General features: G+C 37.0%; 1 pseudogene; it reads right to left on the bottom strand.

The window, feature by feature from the left end:
* The window catches only part of LOC122347932, a 52,329-nt pseudogene extending 37,192 nt beyond the window's left edge, over positions 1-15,137 (bottom strand).
* Positions 15,138-15,369: the final 232 nt, after the last annotated feature.

The raw sequence follows: 15,369 nt of genomic DNA, 5'->3' as shown, positions 1-15,369 counted from the left end.
TTCATTCTCAATCGCATACAGTCATGGCGCGATGAAATAGAGTATTTGCTGACAGCAGTTAATGTTGAGCAAACAGTGCAGTCGGCAAATGACGCGTCCAATTCACATCGACTTTGTTCTTTATTCGTTTCTTTTCGCAGCAGATGTTGATTTTGTTTCTAAACCCGATGAAAAGTGCATGGTCAAGGAGTCTCCTTAAACTCCCTGAGCACTACAAACACTTCTTTTGATCTTCGCTGATGTTCTCACCATTCTCCTTTTTGCTTTCGTCTCACCACCTCCCTTCCTTTCTACTTCGCTCTGGTGATGTTTTGCTGAGGTGTGTCTCCGGAGAGCTTGGGTCATTCATCATGGGACGTGAGTCAATGACTGCCAGCTACCGTTGAGGTCACAATGGCGTGAGAACCATACGCCTCAGAAATGACACAAAGCCTCAAGTGCATTTGACAGGATATCAAAGAGAAGGATGCAAAGAGTGTGACTCAAAAAATACAGAAAGCCAGACAGACAGACATAGACGGTAGTGTGCACGGAGAGCCACATGATCCAAGCACTGCTGTTTAAACATTTTCATCTGTAATGTTGATCATTAGTCTGGTTGAGCCACATTTGTCTATTCTTTTCTTGCAGCAATTTTCCCCAACCTAAATGCCCGCGACAATGATATGAGGTAAGCTGGAAAGACATTTAGCATTCTCGAAATTGTACATTCCTCAGTCTGAAAAAATCTAGAAGCGCAAGAAGCTTGAAGCAGACTATGGAAGATTTTTGCCTCGCTTGAAGGGAATAATTAACTTGCCATCGTAAGCGGCGCGGTGCAAGTCAGGAGTAAATTACAGGAAAATGAAACACAATAAACTCACCAAACGCCATGACAACAATGAGAGCCTCACTGGTATTATTAAAGTGGGCAGCTCAAAAACAATTAAAAGGAGGAAGGCGGTATTTTTAAACAAAGCGGTAAACCGCCGTTCGAACCGCTTTTTCACAGACTGTTTTGTTTGGTTATTTTGCCTGCATTGCGGAGAGATTTCATTTACTTTAGAGCTGTTTTCAAGTCTATTGAACCGTTTCTTTCATTGTTTGAGTCCACATCACTATCACACGCGGGACACATAAACACCTGGAAGAAGATAAATGTACTTTTCATTCTTAGCACATGTTCCCCGTAAACTTGAGCCAAAGCAGAGCTTCATGAAACTATGAAAACAGGATGCATTTAAAAGCAAAATAATTTAAATGTAGCCAGAGATAATATTGAAATGCGTTTAATAGGAAATACTATTAAATCTTCAAAATGTAATGTTTAATTCATTGTGTTTACCAGTTGTTTGTGATTCATTAAAGTTAGTCCAAAACACAATTACTAATGGGCCCAGAAGAGTGTATTTTCCCTTTCTAAAGTCGCTACAAAAGCACAGGACCACACCTACTGTCCAAGACTGAAGTCATAGACCACACAGAAGTCTAGTAAGGGAGAAAACAGCATCTCTGCTTTACGAGCTATAGTTGGTCCCGCTAGGCTTATTTAGGGATGAAATGTTCTGCTTTGTAAAAACACGGGAAACAAAGGAAAGCTAATGTTCACTATCAAACTTGTGCTATAGTTCACCCCAGGAACAGCAGTCATTATTTACAATGACAAAATGATACCCATCTACACCACACAGGTCAAATCCTAACTCCTAGGAAGACATCAATCAGCCAGTAAAATATCTCAAGGCATGAAACACCCATATCTGTGCTTTGTTTTGCAATAACCATCGACTGACAAAACCTTCTGTCAAAAAAAAAAAAAAAAAAAAAAAAAACTATACCAATAAAATAATGTCAAACCCAAGCATTTTTGACACTCACAAATAACAACTGCGGTCTGGTGGCACTAATTAGGTTTGCATGAAGCAAGGAAGACATGAAAACTTCTTCCGCAGGGAGAGCCAGCATTTACCACAAATATGTAAATCGATGCAGATCCATTTAAATAATTTTGTTTGTAGCAAGTCAGCAAGTCCCTTTATTACAAAAATATAACATATACACCAAGATGAATAAAAAGCGTGTTTTTATTCAATCTGTGAGAGTGCTATAAAATAAACAATTAAATATTCTATGCACTTATACAATACAATCATTTTTAGTACATGCATGCTAGCAACAAATAACCAACAACTTCGCCACCATGCCAGCACTGTCATGGACAATGGGAAGCATTGATGCTGGATGAATTTTGCAACTAACAAACATAATCAAATATTTGCATGATGAAATTAGGACATTCATTGTTTAACTGACTAAGGAGCAGTTGTGAGTCAGTGTAATGTGATTCTCAGACTGGTAGATGGCACATCTGAAGTGTATAATATACAGTATACTAGTATTGAAGGCTATAAAACACCATCTATTCTAAGTCTGGCTGGCATCACATATGAAGACAGGCAGTCTACTCTTTATTTTTACTTATTCCATGTCATACATAAAGCGTCCTGCGAAAACAGCACATTAAAGAAAGAAGAAATGCTTCATTCATAAAGGAGGAGAGAAAAAATCATTCTCCTTTCAAAAACCTCGCCAAAGAAAATACTGTAACAGATCCATTTCCCCACTGTAATCTACGGCAGTTGAAAAATGTCCAGCAGCACCAGTCTTAGATACATACTGACATGGCAGGCCGTTCCCTCATGCAAATACCATTGCCTTATATGGAAGTGTGGAGCGGAGCTGGACTCAAGAAGCAGGAAATGGCTGGGTTTGATTCAATAAGGCGGCAATTTTTACCTCCTCAGAAACTATCGCACTAACACAACCATCTGGAATTCAAACAGAGGACCTGCATTCACATACCACAGAGCTGAAGGGGATCAAGAGGTAGAAAGTGCAAATGATCATTAAATTGTATCTCCACTTGGAAATATAAAATCAATGAATGAGTCAATCAGAGAGCAGTTGAAGCTACAAGACACAGTAGAAGTTCTCAGTTTAATGGAAATTTAGCATATGGCTCAAGTACTACCACAGTTTGGCTGAGAATCTGAAAGCTCGAACTGACAGTGCTAATAGCAGATTAAGGCAGAATGTGTGGGGAGTTATAGCTATTTCAAGGAATCATTTTCAACATATTACAGATGCAATTCTGATTAAGTCACTTTGGCTTAGATAAAGCGAAAAACATTCTCTTGCATAAAATCTAAAATCTCAGTAAAACTAATGAGTAAAGATCACTGTCTGAAGAAAATAGAGTTGTAATAATGAATTGGTTAAATCACATTTGCCAATTATTTTCTTTACAAGATTACTTTTACCTCCCTATTTGAAGCGAAACTAGGAAGTTATCTCAGGCCAATGCACTGCTTTTGGTCTCAGACAACATAATGAGCCACTAATTTGACAAGCAGTGCCAATTATGTAGACAATTGGATTCACCTTAAAATGACAAATTATAAACCTCTATGCAAATTCAGACAATGAACTACTTGCTAAAGAACATTTAGAAACACAAATTTAAGTCACTTAGTTATAATGGCTGCTAAGGACTTGATTAAAATTTTTATAAGACTAAATGTAAAATATTCTAGCATGAGTGGACGAGTTTCTCTTCCTTCTTTACCACTTAATTATTTGAATCAGGCATCTTTGGGATTTCTGAAAACAAGAGAATAAAAATAATCTGCTCTAATGAAAATGCTATATAGTTGTATGCATGTAAGAAAGGCTTGCAGACTGTAGCTCAAAATACAGCCATTGGTCTGAATTCCCTATCAGTGATGCGTGTTATCATTTTTACAGTATGTTAAATGATAACATGCCCAGATCATTACAAGGTCAGTATGTCCTTTCAAACTCTACTTAAAAAAGAATTGTCTCCTTAAAAGCTGGCATGACAGCCCAAAAAGAAAAAAAAACTAATTTGAAAGTGCAACTGCAAACCCTCTCTAGATAGCAGCTCAGTAGTGTTTACCACCATTGTCAAAAGGAATCAGTACTGAAATGTAAAAAGCAGATAATGGTATTTTCAAAGCGGGCAGTTTGTGAAGCCCTTACAGTCGTAGAAGTGGGTCCTGGAAAATGCCTGACAGAAATAATCCCAGCCTGGACAATGCATGGTGGTAGTCCTACATTCTGAATGGTAGTAAACCATGAACACAGACACAAGTAACAGGCTTATGGAAATTCACCACTGTAATGTGCTGAAGAAAACAGGCCCATCCACAGCCAGACCGAAAACAATCCAGAACTACGGAAATAGCTGAAAAAGCTCAATGTTGTAACAAACTGTACAAGCCCAGAATTAGATTAATCATGGTGAGCAATAGAATTTAAGCGCGTTGCAATTTAAAAATAAATATGCACCATAATACCCTCATCATACTAGTAAACATAAGTCATGTTTACATTGATTTGGGAAAAGGATTACTAGCATTACATAATCGGGCTGTAGTGTCCCTGTTTATGTATGGAGTAAAGCGCCTCTAGGGTGTTTGTCAGGTTACAAAGATTGGGAGAGAGCACCCAGAGAGGAGCAGAGGGGTTTCTGGGTAAGAAATGGCTGTAGAGCCAGGGCTGACTGTGCATCCCTCCAGGGCAGCAAAAACACAGAGGGTTTGTGTAAACTGAGATAAGGTGGCTCTCAGAAGCGTCTGGCTCTGCGGAAACTCTGTGCCAAAGTTTCAAATTCAGCCCAGCCATATTATTTCTGCTCGCTTTTGAAGGCAGTGAAAGAATGTAGCACATTCTGTCTGATGGGAAGTCTGGAGCATACATCATTTTTCCCTGAAGTACACATAAAGATGGGTGCATTTAGACTAGGATTCTAAAAATGGTGCTTAATTCTAATAGAGCAGGTGACAGTGCATCATCATATAGACCTTGAGATCAAAGTCTTTTCACCTCCTTACAGTTCAGCCACACACAGATCACTTCAGATAGGTTGGTCACTTAGGTGTATGGACATGACCACATATTTGCCAACATACCTTATGCTTAAAACAGGTGGACAATAATTATCTATAGTATATATATTATAGTTAGTGGAGTATTTGCAGTTCGTATTCAATTCAATTCCACAAACAAAAAAAAATGGTGAAAAAGCTGCTATTGAAAACAAAATTGCAGACGATCAGATAAAATTTTGTTATAGTATCATTAAGAGAGATTTTCTCCTTGAATGTAGTACATCTGGGTGGTCTTGGATTGCAGCTAGACAAAATACATATGCTATAATACATGTTTGTTTTCCAGAACAAATTATAAATATATATCACTAGTTTCATGAGTGGCCAAAAAAATTATTTCTCAAGAAGTAAACAAGTTATCACATCATCTAATCTGTTTACTCCGGACAAATTCAGGTCAACATGTTCCAAACTGGCCACCTATTCTGTCACAACCAACTACATATTCACAACACCTCACAATACTTCGCATTTGCTAGTTTCTTATCTGAGACAATCAATAATTCATTAGTTAAGTAAACAAAATACGTTTAAATATTTCAACTAGTAATGCATCCCATCCTTTATATTCCATGTAAGAAGCAGTCATGGCTTATGGCTTCAGTAATTGTCTGCTTTTAGTACATGAAACAAGGTCTTCCCAGAACACACAGGCCTTACACCAATGAATAAATAAAAAGCTAAGGCTATGTTTGTAAGAACAGTTATGGTTATGTAATTAAGCTTTATACAGCTTAGATGCAGGCACATTTTTTTCCAAACAGGAGCAGACACAGCCTTCATCGTGAAGGCTTTTTATAGTGTTTGATAATCCACACGAGTGAGCAGATAAGACCATTTATGAAGCTTTTTGTACACAAACAAACAATTGATTTGAAATAAAGAAAGCTAGAGGGCGTGACTGAAAATTAAAGTAATAAAAAAAAATATTTCCATACCTGTTTTTTTGTCCTCTACAAAGCACCCTTGCAACAAAATGTAATATTTGCTATAAAGAGTCAAACTCTTAAAGAACAGATCACCTAAAGAAGTAAATAAAAACTCCTTCATGTTGTTCTATAATTCAAATCCTCAATGGGAGCCAGCATTATGTAGACACCGAGCTTCTGAAAATATGTTCTTTACTTGATCCAAAGCAGGAATAAAATGTCACATAGTTTTGGAACAACACAGAGTGAGCAGATGGCCGTCGTCCACGGTGCCTACTGTACTACAGTGCTCTGGTGCAAATAGCTTCTGCCTCATAAAACTGTCTGTCACAAACAAATTTTCCACAGATTCTGAAGATACAACACAACATAAGGGCCCATTACCAGCCCATGAGAAGCCTGTAACGAGGACATTAATCAAAGCAAGGCATGTGTAGGAACTTGATTAATGCACAGCGTTGAAGCCCGAATCCCCTCTAGCTATTTCGTTGCAGTCTGGTACTGACCGATCTATAATGAGATCCTGAATGAACAGCACCCTGGAGCACACCTGCATAACAATGAGGAGAATCGTTTAAATGCTCTATACGTATAGACAAAGAGGCCAGTCGGACGAATACTGTGATTGGCATTTGTCAGAATCACTCCTTTCAGAAGCTGATCTAATATCAGTACAGTTCAGCGTCTACAGTAATTCTAGAGACACCGGGAGAGTAGCGGGATGGTTCGCTGTGGTCAGGTCTGTGCATGTGAGTTCCCTGTGATGGCAGAATAGGAAAGATGGAACGCTTTAGAATGTTTCAGATCAGGGAATCACCTCATAGCCATGAAATGGGAGCTGGCAAGTGGCCGAACAAATCCCCCAGTTCCCAACTGAGTAATGGTTCTGATCAGATACAGCAAACTTAGATCTCCACATTAGTGCTGCTGCCAAACTGCAACTTTATCACTCTAGTCAGAATTTAATTACAGAGTTAAATGCGGTAGCTATTGTATTTGTGTTAATAATTGTCTAATGGCGTTTAGGATGCTGCACATGTCATGTTTTTTATAACGCCAACATGTTTTATTATAATACATGCTATATCAAATTAAAGCGTTTAAGTGTAATTTGTGAAGCGTGTTTGATGTGCATTTTATTTATTTTGTATGCATAAAACATCAACATAAAATGTAGCTTATATCTTTTATAATTATTTTTTAATTCTTTAGACTAAAAGGTGACAATTTCAGCTAAACCCAATCCATAATATAATTGCAATTTTTAAAATCTAACCCATGTATAATTATAAGAAACATTTTACTTTTAAATATATATATATATATATATATATATATATATATATATATATATATATATATATATATATATATATATATATATATATATATATATATATTAATGTTATTCTATACTTGCAGCTGAGTCAAGCTATTTACACAAAAAAGAAAATACTCATCTCAAAAGGAAGCACTGTACTAATTTGTATATACTATACTTATCCATTATTCTAAAAACCTGATAAATAGTGTACTAAAAAGAAGAAGAAAAAAAATTACATCTCCTAGCATTATTATTTGTATTTCTGTTCATGGAAAGAATATTTCACCAACAAAACATTAAAATAAGTCATTATTAAAACTTAAAATATATTGTTTGCATCATATGACTCACTGTTCTTCCAAAATCAATCTAAACTTCTGCGATAATGTGTATATATTTTTCTGTTATTTATCTTGACATTAAAAACACACAGGGTTATCGTATGTGTGTCAGTAATGTGAATTAGTTGCTAAAATAAGTTTTTACTACTAAATGTACTACTATTTTGTCTGTAAAGGATGTATTTCCCATAAAATGCATGTACATATGCTGGCCTACTTGATGATAAGATATTGTAATTCTCTCTTAAAGCGGACCCTGGCCGGTATTAACTCATGAAGGTCAATAAATTGAGCCAAACAGGTTCTAAGTGACGGTCACCAAACGCACACGCCTCTAGCTTTATGAAGCACTTCCAGGATTTATCAAAAGCACAAATATTTACATTCTTCCAAGCATGAGGACCAGTCACCTCTACGTGTTTCACCTACAATGCTTGACATCAATGAAAAACTGTTTTATGTCCCCAAACATAATCCACTGCATAGTTGGAAATGGACTTTTGTAACATTGTTAAAAACAGCTAAGCACAAAAAATAAAATAATAATAATACAATACTAAATCAACTGCAATACAATATTAAGAGCAGATTCATCTGGATATAGCTGATTGGACTTGTTGTAAATCAGACTTCCTATGGGAAATGACACAGGATGAATGTTGTTGGCCTCATTCACATGAATAATATTGAGATAGCCAGGGATTTATGGGTCAGATCACCACGAATGACAGTGAAATCATACTGAAAAGGTATAATGGTTTCTAGCTAGAGTTTTACTCTGCTGCAATTTCATTCATGTACTTTGAGTTGACAAAGGGGCCAAAATCTTTGTTATATTTCATTAGCACAGTACCAATGTGCCATCAGTTACAACACTGCTATATATTTTGACAGCGGTTGTATTTTCAAGCGATATGTCATGAGCTTTTCAACAATCTCAGGACATTCAAAATGACATAAGCCTGAATTTCAGAGCATGATTCATCACTAACAAAGCATATGCAAATACACTAGAAATAGAGATACGGAGATGATAATGTCAGTGAACAAACTTTCTGAACTGGGTTCAAAGAGTCACTGTCATGTAGACAAACTGAAACACTGAAAACAGCTAAAACTGGATTGAGACAACACCAAAAGTGATATTTGAACCCAGAAAAAGATAGCATGAAGGGTGAACATTTGGTCGTCCCCTCAAAACTAAAAACACATGCAAAGGGCAAAGTGGAACAACAGTCTTTCTCATGACCTTTTCAGGAATGAGCAGCGTGAAACAATAGCTTCAAAATGTTTGATGCAAATCCTCTTTTAACGTGCACTTTTATGGTCTGGCGTCTGTAATGTCACTGCGCTTTACCTCGGGCTTGTAGAATGTTGACAACAAGTCATTCTGTAACTTAACAGGCTGAGTTTGATGGTAAATACAGCATAAGCGAGCCATAGCCACCTCAGCAGAAACTATACAGCAAAAACAGACACAGAAACACCAGCTCACTCACAAAGAAGCCTTCAAGTTCTAGTACAAATCTAATCTAATATCTAACTAAACATCTGATAAATATTCTTAAAAGAAACTAAATATCTGCTTTAATCATTATGGCTTTTATTGAGGTTTAAACTAGGTATGTCGGTAAAGCAAAGATCAGCCATGAATGTATAATTATTAACAAAGAGGTTTCTCATACACCAACTGTACAGCAGTTTATCTGCGCTCAAAATGAACAATGTTGCCAGCACATACTCACCAGTCCTTGACCTGCTTTTGAAGCTGGTAGCACAAAAACCCGCAAAGAGACTAATGCAGATGAGAGAAACAGGAGGCAAGGTGAGAGGAGCTGAGCGTGAGCTGGCAGGGCGCGCGGCAGTCTCATTTCACAGCTGAAAGCCCATCTCTCTCCTTCTCAAGATTCCCACTCTTCCCAAGGAAACTGGGCCTGCACAGAGTCTAAATCTACTTTTTATTAGGGATAAAGTGATATTTCATAGGAGTAATCAAGAAACTTAAAATATTATTAAAACTGCGGCCTAGTGGTTAAGTGCACATACTGTGACGATTGAGCCATGAAGCTCTTGTTCTTTTCTCCTATGAAGCTCTTTGGGACATTTATTGTCCTCATTGCACTGTTGTACAAATACAAAAAAACAGCAACAACCTAGCAATACATTCATGTAAACCATTAGACCTGCTTTGCATATCACTATTATTAAAGCGTTTTGTGTTTGGTATGATTTAAAATTCTTTAAAATGTTTGCGATCATTTGATCAAATCAATGAGTTTAAATAAAAAGAGGCTTTCTACTTTAATATAATATATAATACAATATAAAATATAATTTATTCCAGCAATGCAAGCTAGATTTTTAGCAGTCTTTACTCCAGTCCTCAGTTTCCTTCAGAAATCAGTATAATATGATGATTTGAAGCTCAAATGCTTTTATTTCTTATTATTATCAGTATTGAAGATAGTTGTGCTGCTTTATATTTTTGTGAATCAAGGTACCTTTTTCCTCAATGTACAAAGTATGTTGTAATATTTTATTTTTACAACACATGTCATTTTTTTCATTGATTTTTGATAAATTTTTAATGTATCTCTGCTAAAAAACTGCACAATGAAATATGCACAATTCTCTAACAAAATTACCACGATCTCAGGAAGTTACAAGCTTGACGCATTTGGTGGGGTTATATCAATGTAGAACCACTCCAGAGTCACCTGGCGTAAAACAAAGATTCTGATGTCTAAAGGACAGATTAGGCAAATTGCTAGTCAACATATGGTGCACATCACAATGAAAAAGTCAACAGGATTTTTCCAATTAAGGCTTTATTTTAGTTTGATTGATGTTTTCATTCATCTTTTCAGCTGGCTCTGTAAACAAACCATAAATCCTGAACTTGAACACATCAGTGGATATTATACTTTATATCCAAGTTACATGGGGTAAGCGTCTGAATTGGACATTTAAAATAAACACAGTTTAGTGTAGTTCAGAACCAACAATAAAACAGCATCAAAAGAAGCCAGCATCAAAGCTGATATTGAGAGAAATGCATTACCATGTCAGAAATTAATATACGCGTTAATGCCAAATTACTAGCGCTAAAAAGAAACCACAGATTTCAGCCCGTACTACTAGACCTTTCTCTGGATTTAGGTGAGGTTGCTGACTCTTTTAGAAAGTCTGGATTCCTCAACAATCACAATAAGCGGTGTGACATAGAGGAGAAGGCTTTGAATGAGGGGATGTTACTCAGCATGTGCACATACATCTGCAACTCTGTGCAAAACATATGCTGCCATACTGACCTACTATTCAGCATCAGCAGAAAAAGAAGAGGAAAAAGAAAGTGAACAAGCTACTTAACCTACCAGATACAGTTTAACCTGTAGAAACGCTTCTTAAATATGGAGACCAATCACAATGGACGATACACAAACGAGTAAAACAATAGGTAATCTTTCTTTAAATGTTTATTACATAATTTTAGAAGATGGTTTGTGTTCAGTGTATTGAGCCTGAAGGTACAAAGGGCATTATAGACAAAAAAAAGTCACTCATACTACATACACAAGGCTTTATGATCATAGTTTTTAATACAGTGGTTCAGCCATATTCAGTAACTCAGTGATATATTACAAAATCAACTAGAATTGCTCTTGCACAGCCAGTAGCCACATAAAATCGGGCACCATTATTGTAACAGATATTACATAAGTTCATATTCAGAAATCATTCATTTACTTTAAGTAGCAAGAGGAACGATTAGTAGCCTCATCAAGCATCGTGAAACTGCGATCAAAACAAATATAGCTACAAACCCCACCTATTAATTCACAATGTAGTTATATAGAATATATACACACTCCTGAGCCACAACCTCATGTGTGACTTCTATCATTAGAAATGAATAAGGACAGGTATTGTAGTAACAGTACAGAATACTGCCTGCACTTCCCCAGAGTTGGTTATAGAAACAGTGAGCCATATTTATATAAACTGTGACTTCTGTGATATTGTATTAAAAGCTTATTCTGTGCAGACAAAATGCTTTACCAGGGCCGACTGATAATATTGCAATATACAAAATACCACAGACAGGCATGGGCGATCTCTGAAAAGGTTTGTCCCATATAAAAGCCCCAAGGTAAACCGTTCCCGGCTGCATGGCTTGCAGAGAATGTCTCTACGTGCACTACAGAGACAGCTGAACTGGATTTACTTGTTTTTCACCTGATCTATACCTGTTAACTTCACCAGCTGACAGGCTGAAAAAAAGACACAGTCAAGACAAAGCAGGGTCTGTAGAAAGCATCCTTGCGCTGAAGTCCGGGGATCACACAAGGCCAAAAAGTTTCAAGCGTAACTAAAGCCTTATATTTAGCGAGGAGCTAGCAGAGAAAACAGTGTCGTTTTCCACCATAACAAGAGGAAACTGCTGTCCCATTGTGGACGCACGCATAAGCACAAACTTGTCAAGCAGAACCCAGCCCATCCTCACGGAGCATATGTACGGAAGTGAGTTTCACATGCGACTGCACCTACCCGCATCTCTCTCTGTGTCCTGTAACCACTTGGACACTAATGTGTGTAACTTACAGTTTTCCACTATTACAAAGAACTGAGCCAAGGTTGCTTGAGATAAGAATGGAGTCAATAATAAACCCAAAAACAGTAACTGCAACAGAAGAGCTGATCCTTGAAAATTGGGAACGCAGTGGTTTTCTATCTATCACGAGCCTGGACAAACCCTGTACCAAAAATAACATGAAACTGGAGTTGTAACCGGGACCGGTATAAATTACAACTGTTCAAGGAGGGCTGGGAAAGAAGAGGCTGTTTTCTGTCTAAGTGAACAAAGGATGAAGGACAAACAATAGCTGAATATGACACGCAGCTGGAGCGCATTTGTCTAACTTAGGCAACCACTACATTCATAAGACGTAAATAGAGCGCATACATACACAAATCACACACAGTTTTAATACAACTTTGTACTTGGTTTTGACCTCAATGAGACAACTTTTAATCAGAATTTTGAAGCATTTATGGTACCAGTTAGGCTACTTATAGTAGTATCCTATATGTTTCCAAATAAATAGTCCCATTTAGTGCTTCTGTTCAAATTTGTTTAATTGATACAAATGACAAAAACAATAACACCTAACAACATGTAACCTACTTCGCATCCCGATAAGGATGCTTTGGAAAACTGTTTCCAAGATAGGAGCGGTGTCCCTCGTGTTTATATATATGTATGAGCTGCGTGACCGCTGATATTTTATTTTCACTCTACATTTTCATTCGTTTATCACGCCGCAGCAGACCTTCTTTTATAATCCCGTTTTGTAACCGTTTATTAAAATAAAAACAAGCCTGTTAAAAGTCTCTACAGAGATGTCACGGTCTCGTTTTGGCCTCTGGTGCTGTTAGTAAACGTCTCCTCAGATGATGTGCTAGCCATAATAGTGAGGACCGCGCCGGTAAACCGCTCGAAGCGCACTGGCTCGCCGCAGCGAGCGTCTGCTCTTCAAAGTTAAACTTGTGCCTGCTGCTTGAGCGGAATCAGGGCAAACAACCCATAAATGGAAATTTCATTGCGTAGCCATTGGCCAATAGGAGGGCCGCTCGGCGCGTCATTCGAATCACCAGATGATTTCTGGTGTGTTAAAGCGCGTCATATCTGCAGAGAGGCTGCCTTTACTAAAACTGCATCAACTATGAACAACAAGGTAAAATAAAACTAGCAATATTATTATAGCAGTGGACTAAAGATGACATAAAAGGTTATTGTTATTTGGTTATCAGGTCTTAATCTTTTATTTTTAATGATTTTAATTGTGAAGTGTCTGCAACATGTTACATTTTATTACATCTGCAATAAGATGCGATCCCACCATAAAAGGATGTTTTATGCACATTTTAAATTTTTAAATTTTTAAATCATTTTTATTACTTTAAATAGTATGTTTATTTGTTGATATTATTATTATGACTATTTGTTATTATATTGTATATAAATGATCTTTTGCTTGTTTCAAATGTTCATCTAACCTTATAACAATTCCTCTTTTAGAAGCTCATATTTCAAGAGGAACTTTTTTGTTCACAAAATTTTGAGAACCTTTGACAACGTTTGTAGAGAGAAGCGTGTGATAGATCATATACAGGAACCTAAGCTAATAAATGATTGACAACAGACAAAATGATTCACTCCACACAGCCAGATATAGACTGCTTTTATAGGTTTAAATTAAAGAGTGCTACTGTTCAGAAGTCTGGGCTTTATTTATTTTTATTTATTTATTTTCGCGATTATTACTTTTATACAGCATGAACAATTTGACCATCTGATGTTACAAAGGCATTGAAAAAAATGTGATTTCTAAAATAATTGCTACTTCATTAATAATCACACTGATAATAATAAAACATTTTTGAGCATCAAATCAGCAATGATCACAGAATCACAAAATGATCTCTGAAGGTCCATGCGACACTGTGCTTTACTTGAGTAAATAAATCAATTACATTGTAAAATATATTTAAAAACTTCCAAATATTTGAGATTGTAGAGATATTTTATTTACTACCGTTTTTCTGTACTTTTGATAACATAAAAGAAGCATAAAGAACTTCTTTCAAAGATAAAGTAACTTTTAAATAGTGATTGTGTAATATTTTATTATATTTTCAACCTGTCCGTCATTATTTTCCAGCAAACCCGAACTGGGCGGGACAAAGAGCGTCTCTGAATTTAATAATGAAATGGCTTTAACTGAAAAGTTAAGCGTTTAATCTTGTCATTTTACATTCGCTCTATTACTCTTATTTAGTGCTGTTGGTGTATCTAAATATAGTTAGCACTATGTACATAAAAGAGAAGCATAGGCCTTTATCGCATTCCAGGTTTAGAATTGCAGAAAGAGTTAAAACACAAGAGCAAAGACAGGTTGTATTTGAGTATTGGAAGGTTTAAACTTGTATTTGAACAGGTTTTCAAGTGAAGTACTGCGGAGTGTTTTCATCGCCTGTCTACAGAGGACAGTCTTGACCTTTCAGAAACCATGCATGCCGGATCACAAATCATTTCGGCAGGTGGCGCCACGGAGTCCATTGGGCCCTTCCAGCTAAACGCTCCGTAATACGAAAACGATTTATTTACGTGTATATGTGCTTCTTTCACCCCGCAGATAACTCTCAAAGATCACTTAAATATTGCATACAAAGATCAAAGGCCTCCGATTTTGAACTATTTAACATTTTAGAAGGAATGATGATATCTTAAAGTTCATACATTTGTTGCATTAAACGCGTTAAAAAGCACTTTATGCATACGTTCAGATATCATGAACAATATATTTGCATTTAAAAATAAAACGCTCCATTGGTCCAACAGGGCTCTGCGCGCTCACTCCTCCTCCTGTTTTTTTGTGGTCCAGAGCTCAAGCACGCTGCACCTCCCCGTTCCTCCTCTAATAGAAACGCTGGCTGAACTGAACACGGACGGTGGTGTCTGCCGGATGGGAGCAAGTCTGCTGCAGCGGCCCCTGCAGGACCCACTGTTGATCCAGACGAGGAGACCGAACATGATGCCAATCGCAGCCTGGAAACTAAATCTTGAGTTTGACAGCCATCATCAGAGAGACTTGATGGGACCGACTGCATCCAGCTGAGATATTAATGCATACAAGCACTGACCAAATGCTTCTTTTGCATTTATGGAAACTGTGCTTTTAAACATATCGTCTCCCGAAGAAACCTCGGATTTAATGCTTTGATAATGGCCCGCGGGAAGTTTCAAGAGTTTTGAAACTGCTCTT

The sequence above is a fragment of the Puntigrus tetrazona genome, chromosome 7 (assembly GCF_018831695.1).
Source record: "Puntigrus tetrazona isolate hp1 chromosome 7, ASM1883169v1, whole genome shotgun sequence".
Taxonomy (NCBI): Eukaryota; Metazoa; Chordata; class Actinopteri; order Cypriniformes; family Cyprinidae; genus Puntigrus; species Puntigrus tetrazona.
Note: the sequence above shows the minus strand (reverse complement) of the source record. Positions and strands in the feature narration are given on the sequence as shown.